The following is a 9515-nucleotide window of genomic DNA, read 5'->3' as shown; positions in this document are numbered from 1 at the left end:
CCAATTATTATTATAAGTCACATGTAAGTTCACGTTCAGTCATTTGATGCATGTCTAGATATCTTATGAGGAATAAACTCCAGTTTCCTTGACTCAGTTTTTTGGCTTCCACTAACTGAGAGATCAGTATTATCACCTGTTCGAATCATACTTCTAAGATTTGACTGCTCAAGTGATATTTCACAGTCTTAGGAAGCTGACATATATCCATGAAAGCAAAAGTCAACAAAAATATTCACATGTGGGTTGGCTTAAATGGGTGAAAATACAATTTTGCCATATATCCACAATCTCTAATTCAACACGTTTCCAATTTATCCAGAACTTAGACTAATCGTAACTAATTTGAGTTTTTAAAAAGTTATAATGATAATAACTGCATTATACTTAGAATAATACAACTGATGACAAAGCAGATCAGCGCTTATTCAAATAAAATTAATTTAAAAAATAGCCCAATACTAAAGACAAATAATTAATGTATACACCCATGATTAAAAAAAAAAATCCATCCATGGCATGGACCCAAGTGCTGTTTGATCAGATATGTGAAGTGAAAAAAATACATATTGTCAAAAGTAATAAAAGGTACCTACCATAGAGCTACAGCTATAATATTACTTTCAAGAAAGTGTGAATTGTGATAGTGTGTGTGAAGATAAGTTGCACCTCTAGTCTTCATTACCATCTCAGTCGCATGGCACTTGAAACTTCTGGGTAGCAAGTGTGGGTTTTCTTTTAAAAATGTTATTAACAAGAAAAATTACTGGGGGGTCTATAAGCACACTGAAACTTTTAAAAGAAACTTTGAAGTTTGTTTTTAGTTTAAGATTGGACATAGTTTCATTAAGACGTTTTTGTGCTGTGAATACTGATAACCTGCTACCTGAACAATCCCAAAATAAAATAATGATTAATGAGTAATGATTGGATGCATGAGATTTAGTAGGTATGTTCCAATAGACTTGGTAGAAAAGACGTCCCAAATTCAGTGCCAAAGAACGCAACTGCTCTTCAGTCTAGATTTAACTAGTTTATGGCTTTTACATTACTTTAATTGTGGATCAAAATATACACTTAAAAATGTCATGCTGGTGGTGATTGGAATTGATCTGCAATTGGAAGAAACCCGTTTTTATTTGATTTTTATATATTTTTTAATAATTAAACTAATGAATTTTAAAATTTTTCCTGCTTAGAAAGTAAAAAGCTTTTTCTCTTATACGTTTTTAAAGTACCATATTGTTAACGTTAAAACTGGCATGAAAAGTGCCATTTTAAGGTTTAGAACTTGATTCTGAATTCGCCACTGGCGTCGTGGTGATACGATACTGAAGTTATTATCATGCCGCAGAAATGACTGGTGAACAACTAACAAAGTTTTGTGAAATTGTGATAAAATAAAATTTGCGAAACTGAGCATTTGACTCCTTACTGTGTACACTAAAAATGGCAAAATAAATGGGTGCTAATGACGTAACGCCTAAAATCAAAAATTCTATGTGGAGTAGTAGTGACCTTTAAGAGAAGAACGCGTCAAAACCCAGTAATATCCCGGCATACGGGATATCTCAACAACATTCTAACTTGAACTAACCAAAAATGTCATTAAAAAACAAGTTCATCCCGTCAGATGCTTTGATATGTTTCGCTGGAACAAAAGTATACGTATAAAAAGTCTTTGCTGCGCTTCGCCCAGTTGTTGAGCTCAGTGTTTTTTCACCTGTAATCGATTTTGGAATGGAACTTATGAAGTAATTTATTTTACTATTAAATAATGCACCTCAAACAGATTTACAAAAATAAAGACCTGGGCTTAGGAAATAAATCAACACGACAATTCGACCAAGAAAGAGAACAAAAGAAAGATTTTACATGTATTGCTAAGCTTTTGAGAACTAGGTCTGAGGGCTAACACACATAGACATACTTCTGAAGTTAAGAGGCTATTGTTTGTGTGTTAAGAGGCTATTGTAGGTTAGTCTATTGTCTATGTCTTTAGAGGGTGACATTTAGTTAGATAGCGAAATGGGTCTTCTATTGACATGTTGCAGTCATACCAATTTAGCCAAAAAGGGTTGCATTTAAACTGTACTTCTTCCAAAGAAAAGGGGCGGAAGTTTTATTACACAGAATCGCATTTTTTTTGAGAATAATGGATACTGGAATTTGACCATATTTGGCATATGGCTAAAAAATAGGGTGCACGTGGGCGTAGCATAAGGTTACGTTACACGCCCTTCAACTTCTGGGCTCAGCACAAAAGACCCAATTTTATTCTTTGTGACATAATTTACTATCATTGGATGTCCCATTAGTTAGGCGCTGAATTTCACAGTCGCCATAAATTAGTCATCTCTTAAAACTTAAAGGCTGTGTTTTGTCAAGTTTAACCCTCGGACCAAGAATCTCAAATTTGAAAGAACAGACCAGACCACTAACGCAGATACCGCCCCAAAAACACTCTCCGCAGACCAATCACACGAAAGCAGACTTTATTTGTAAACGTCCCTTCGGGTGCCTCTTTTATTCGTATAAAAGCGCGCTTAAAGGCCTAAGCCTTACTACGGTTTGTTGGTTTTAAAACGTGAAATTATTCCTCAGTTTGTGTAGCTGAGGCATATCGACATCTTTGGAAATCAAAAAATATATGTAATCCAAGTTTATTAGTGCACATACACGTAGAAAAAAAACTGGCTAGAGCCACAACAGTTTGACGGTAAGCTGATAATTCACCACGTGTATTTAGGAATAATTGTACGTTTAACGTTAATTTATTCGATTAATTTAAATTTGGGTCATATTTCATATTTGCCTCTTGCAACAAAAACCATCTGCGTAAGTCCATAATTTACCAAACTACTCCGTCTTACATTATAAAATATCTATGCAAACAAACGCACGCCACTTGCACGTGAACCGCACAAGACGAGAGTATTAAACAGGACCGTAGTCAGGCCTCTATTGCACTGAAAAAGTTCTTTAAACAAGCTTTTTGAATAATTTGTATTTCTCAGCGATATATTAAAGTACGTAATCTTGACTAAAAATAAAATATCTTTTAGTATCAAAATAAATATAAAAAAAAATTATCTGATGAGCTGAATGCGGCATCTTCTTCATCATTTACATTGATAATAAATCTATCTAGTTCCTCTCCAATATATTATCTAATTTCCACCTTCTCTCCTCCACGTTTTCCTGTGCATGTTTAATGCTGTTCTGCCGTTTCTCGGCTGTAATGCTTAACGTTCTTTGGTTTAACGTGTTTTTAACGTTTGCCAAATTAGATGCCCTGTTGTTTTTGGTAATTCAGCTCCTGATATTAGCTCATATGAGCTCTCAGTGGTAAGGCGGTTTTTTGCAGTTTTTTTGCGACTTGCAATCATATCATCAATCGCGGACTTGCTGTATTGGGCCCTGTGTTCCTTAACTATATCTAAAAGCTGACATTTCAACAATTTTGACTATCAGCCTTTCTTGAATTAGCGGTGGAAACTTTCTACCTTCCTGGAATGGTAAGGAGCGTTGTCAACTGCGACACAAGCTCTTCTCAAGCAGCAGCAAAGTTTCAGAAAACCATTGCTTCAGTGATTCTACCGTTCATCTTTTCGTGATAATCACCGTTTTTTTTACTCGAAGCACCAAATAGCACCATTAACGAATTCGTCCACACTCCAACATGGCATATCATTAATCGTTTCTTAGACATGATATTTTTTTAAAGTGATGTCTTAAACAGCAATGTTGCACGTTGGGCAGTATCGAAATATTTTAAAGATAATCGTTCGTTCAATCAGTAAACTGGGTCCATGATGGCATTTCATTCCTAATGTGCATCACAGAACAAAATAACATATTCGGTGGGTGTAGAACGAAAATTTTCAAGGAGAAAGTATGAAATTTATCGTTCAATAAGGAAAGGGTTGTGCAAGGTAAAAATGACGAGTGCAGTAAACGATCTTTAGAAAATTGGAAAATGCAGTTGATGATTTGAGACTTTTCATTATTCACAACTTGCATCTCTTCTAATCTTCATAATGAGTTTTAATCTCGCGATCTTTGAACCGTTGTTGAGGCCGAACATAAAAATCTCTTATAGTAGTGCCCATCTCACACTGCACCAAAAATATATAAATAAGTTTGATGTTTTTTTCCAGCCCTTCAATTCATACTGGAGAATTAGAACGCCGCTGGAACGCAGAGTCGTGCCAGATTTCATGTCAAATAGGCACCCACGTTATGCAGGGCCGTACAGAAATCACCCATCGTAAGTTGATCTGAATATTAAGCCCGAGACTTTGTTAAATTAAAAATATAGTTACGTGTAGCTATAATTTTATACAGGGTGATTCCTCAACAGAGGCCGTCAATTTAAGGGGGTTCTCCTTAAATCAAAATAAGAAAATAAGCCCTATGAACACGTGCTTGGCATGTCCTTACTTGCGAAATACAGGGTGTTGAAGGTTAGAAAAAAATTCTTACAAAAAAATTCTTACAAAAAAAAATCTTGTTTTATGTTTAGCCCGTTTTAAATTAAATTTTCTTCGTGTAATCGCGATATGATTTCTTTTTTTAGGATATCAGAAACTCTGAGTAGATTTTAGCAATTGTCACAATTGTCTTGAATAGAGGAAGTAAAAATTTAATTTTCCTGTTGCATAATATTTTCTTTTTAAGACTTGTACCATAAACTAGAATACATACACATGAAGCTTATGAGTCACGAGATCTGTTTTTTTTCTACTTTCGCTAAACTCGAAATGCCTGATTGTCTACAATTTATTTTCAAAATGGTCGATTTTTTGTTTCTTATTAAGGTAAACTTGGTGAATGCCATTTCTCACAATGGAATTTAAACGTATTACCCAGTACGCCACGTGTCCGTTAAGAGTATAAGGAAGTTAAGGCCAATATCGCTTTGGGTGCTTTTTCTTCCATGCAAATTTGTGTCAAAACTGTTCTTCAAAGTGTCGGGTTTCTCCATAATTTTAGTTGAAAACTAATGGCGCGTGAAAAATTGGATAGATTTGTTCTAGTCACGTAGCAGATTCCTTTGCAATTCTATTTTACTAGAAATCGCCCATAAACAGGTTGTAAAAAGACTCTTACAACCCTGAGGTAAGAATGCCGACTGTTACAGAGATATAAAATGTTACCGAGTCTTGAGTCTCCCCATGCATTTTGCAGGCACTTCTTCGTTGAATTCTGTTAAAGTTGGTTAATGCCAAAATTCGAACATGAGCGTGACTTTTCAAATACAGATTTTATTGCAATAGGAAACGTGTATGAGATATCGCAGTCCCAAGATCGCCGTATATTGGGTGTTGAGCTTAGTTATCGTCGACCTCTTCTTCCACCACGATTGAAAGGTATGTCGAACATTAGACAAATTTTTTAACCTCTTCTGTTTCTCTATATTTATTACCTATTTCTATTAAGACGATAGATCAGTTTCTCCCCGACATCATGTTTTATGAGCGTCATGGAGAATAAAGGTTAGTGAGGTTCTTCCCTCGATTTTTCCTATTGTGTGGTTTCAGTTTCTAAGTGTCGTCTGGAGAGCATATTTAGTTATTCAATTCCTTTCGTCAAATAAATAAATAAATATCGTTTATTGCCAGCAAAGTGGTGTTTAGATTATAAATTAACGGCACCACTTGTGACACCTCAAGACGTCTGTAACGTATAAGAACGGAATAAGTGTAGTGTAAAAAGACATATTATAATTAGGCCATAATATTTCCATTAAAGCTAAGAATTTTTTTTTTAAACCCCCAAAAATTCTAATGTCTCCCGAGGAAAACTTGGAAAATGCATGGTTTCTTTAATGACCAAGGGGTAGGAGGGAGACCCTCCCTACCTTTAGTCACTGCAGTCATAATAGGTGAGCGGTTTCTGCAATTGCGCAGAACCAGTTTAGGATACTTCCTAAAAAGAAACTGCAATGACAAAAAATATACAGGGTGTTTCCTAACTACGTGTAAAAAATTTAAAGGCGTAATCCTCGACTGATTTTGAGTCAAAAATGTCTAATAAACATGTGTCCGCAAATGCCTTGTTTCCAAGACACAGGGTGTTGACTGAAAGACGTTGAAAGAGGTTTTTAAAGGTTTGGTGGTTGGGAGCTTGGTGGTTTGGAAACCTTTCCATGGAAATGCGCCTCGCTGCCAAACACTCGCCATCAGCAAGGCCGTAAACAAAAACCATATTGGCCATTTCTTGATTAGTGTAATTGGGCATTTGAAAAATTTTCAAAACTGAGGTATAATCTGATTTTTGGGACACAGAACTAAATTCTTTCACTTTAGAGAGTAAAACACCAAAATAACACTGACTATCTTGTTTATAGTAGTGGAAGTAGCAAAAAAAACTAACAATAAACAAGTTAGTAAATACCACCAAACCTTTAGAAACCTTTAAAACCTTTTTCAACTTCTTTCAGTCAACACCCTGTATCTTGGAAACAAGGCATTTGCGGACACATGTTTATTAGACATTTTTGATTCAAAATCAGTCGAGGATTACGCCTTTAAATTTTTTACACGTAGTTAGGAAACACCCTGTATAGAGTTGTGGGAATGTTCGTAGCTTTAAAATAAGAGTGGCAACTAGACCTTCGATCCAAAAATGGCCCTAATAACGCAAAGTTTGGAAAATCCTGTTCCACACTGCTTCAAACTTTCCAACACTAAATGCCACGTGTGAAAATTCATTGGATTCCTAAGGTGTAGTATATTTTCGTCGTATTGTATTCCAACTCGGGTGTTAATTAGGATACTTCTTCAGAAATTCGCTGGTCAGCGCCATTGACTTTCCGTTAACCACAAAACCAAGTACTGTTTTCACTGGTACTTACCACCCAAAATTGCTCCCTTAACTTACTCTAGGTGGGGATAATCCTGCCGCATTGTTTACAGTACGACATACCAAAAGAACCGATGCATATGTCGTCCAAGCTAGTCAGCACCATCCCCCTAATTGAACCGAAGGTACCTTTTCATACACACAATGCGATAAAATATTTTATACTCCCTTGCCAGTATACTATAAAGAAGGTTAGGAAGTTAGAATGATCCATAACAGAAAATCAGCAATTAGACCCTAGTGCTCTCAGGATGAAACTTGATACGGCGATATTTCCATTTACACCGTGACCCTTTATCTTAGTTTAACTCGTCACGTATTTACGATTATGTTCTGCTTATGCTGCATCTATCGAAGTATTTAAGATACCTCTATTACCGTATGTAACGTGATCCTTTCTTCTAACTTAACTGCGAATGCATCGACAATTACATTCTGCTTATATTGCATCTATGGTAGCATTTAAGGTTCCATTCAGGAATTTTTGAAGTCAATCACAGTTTTGCAGCCAATCAAGATCTTTCAAATTAAAATTTGTTAAAAAAAAAAATCTTTTATCGGATTTCTGGAAGTTAACCGTACTGTTAGGGAATAGCCGATTAGCGTCGATATCGTGTGTTTCTTCACGATTCCAGAATACGTGATTGATGAAGAAAGCGATGTTCATACAGCACTTGTGTGATCTACGTGCCTGAAATTAACAACATAGAAATATTGTTCAAAAGGGCTAAGTAGTGTTCCGTTTTTTTTTTTGCAATGAGTCAGTCATAACCAGCAAGGGGAATGGTGTGATGATGGTAATTATTATTTATTTGTTGATTGAATTTTCTGTTCCGGTTGTATTTATGCAACGAACAAGTGTGTTAATGACGGCGATTAATAAGTCGTCATATGTTAATATTGATAAAAGTTGAGACGATCAATTGCACGTTGGTACACACGTCAGTTACAACATTTCTCCGTGTAAAATTATAACTATCGTAACATAACAGTGACAATATGCGTTTAAGTTTGGAATTTTTAGTGTTTTTAGCGTGAAAATACTTATGTGCATAATTTTCACTCCCAATCAATATTTATAAAACTTTCAAAAGCTCTGAGTTTCTGTTTTTTTTTTAATTCGCATTTTTAATGTGTTTAGTGTGTTTCCAATTTTTTCCAGGGTCTGGGAAAAATTTTGTTCCTTTCGAGTTTTTTCGTTTTTTTTTCGACTTTTGATTCTTTAGATTGTACTAACGGCGAGGCGATACTGCGTGTTCAAAAAGTGCAGTGGCCAGGATTGTTTGAGGTGCAAAATTCCATTCTGTTGATGAATTTAAACTGATTATTAAAGTGGCGGTTGTTGTATTGTTGACATCTCCACTGGCATATTTGAATTAGTATCGCTTTCGCTGTCTTTCTGGCGATGGAAATTTAAAATACATCAGAGCAAAAAGCCGCAATGTAAATAAGTAAAAAATAAATAAAAACAAACTATTTATTCGTTATCAGAACTCTATATCATTAAAAAAAAATTTAAACGATGAGACACCTGGTAACGGGAGCGCCCCAGGTTAGGCGCTACCCTTGCAACCCGCTTTGTTGGTCTTTGTCGGAGGCATATTAAACCGTATGCAATCCTTCTCCCACTTGCACAATCTCTATATTTTCACTTTAACCGATGATACTTCTATATTGCTTTGAGTCGTATGTAAGTATGAGAATTCATATTAAAAACATAAATATTCCTTATCTCGTCTTATTTATTTATGCATTACAAAGGGCGGTAGTAGATCAGTGGGCTGTGTTGCCTTTCTATTTCACTGCTTGTTAAATGTATATTCCTATGAGGTGGGTCAATAAAGATCCAATTAGAAATGGCGATTTAAGTACACTTTAATGTTTATAATATTTATTACATAATTTTATTTATACGTTCCAATCTCGCCACAGGTAAGTTTTGGATATTGAATATTGATTTTTGTTATTTCAACTATTGGTCGTAGCTTAAGTGAATTATTCATGTCGTTCTCAGATAGCTATCTCGCTTGGAACTTCATCCTACAGCGATATGACCGTACAATCTGTTACAACATGACAGATAGCCCTGTTGTAAAGGTTGGACACCCTTAGTGTGATGGGTGATCATTAAAAAAAAACTCGCAGTCGGTGAACCGCAAACGTTGGACTTAGGTTAAGCCTTTTACCATTTACCATTAAACATTTAATTGGTAACAAATAACACTATAACAGGTTTCTTCCTTGTATTTGGTTTTTTTGATCCCCGTGTCGATGAAATAAAACTGAAATACTTCACAACACACTAATGTCTTTGACATCTGTGGATGTATGTTGTTTTTTGCAAAACCAAATATGAAACATAAAAAAATCCATAAAAAAACCAACCAAAGTTGATCGTAAAAAATTCTCTCCATGCTTTTAGGACTATGGCTTGTCCTGGGATCTACTTAGTCCGCCGTGTAAAACACTAATTTCGATTTTCTAAGCTGTATAAAAACATCTAATTCACATGTTTTATTTTTTCAGAAAATTTGTTAAAGTAATTTTTTAATTTTTGGTTCTTTTCATTCATTTTTTTATTTTGTTTTATTTGCTATTTTTAGGCCGACGCCAGCGCTCAGACCACCCAAATATGAACCATACCGTTC

This window comes from Euwallacea fornicatus, chromosome 22 (assembly GCF_040115645.1).
Source record: "Euwallacea fornicatus isolate EFF26 chromosome 22, ASM4011564v1, whole genome shotgun sequence".
Lineage (NCBI taxonomy): Eukaryota > Metazoa > Arthropoda > Insecta > Coleoptera > Curculionidae > Euwallacea > Euwallacea fornicatus.
This window is presented reverse-complemented; position numbering follows the sequence as displayed.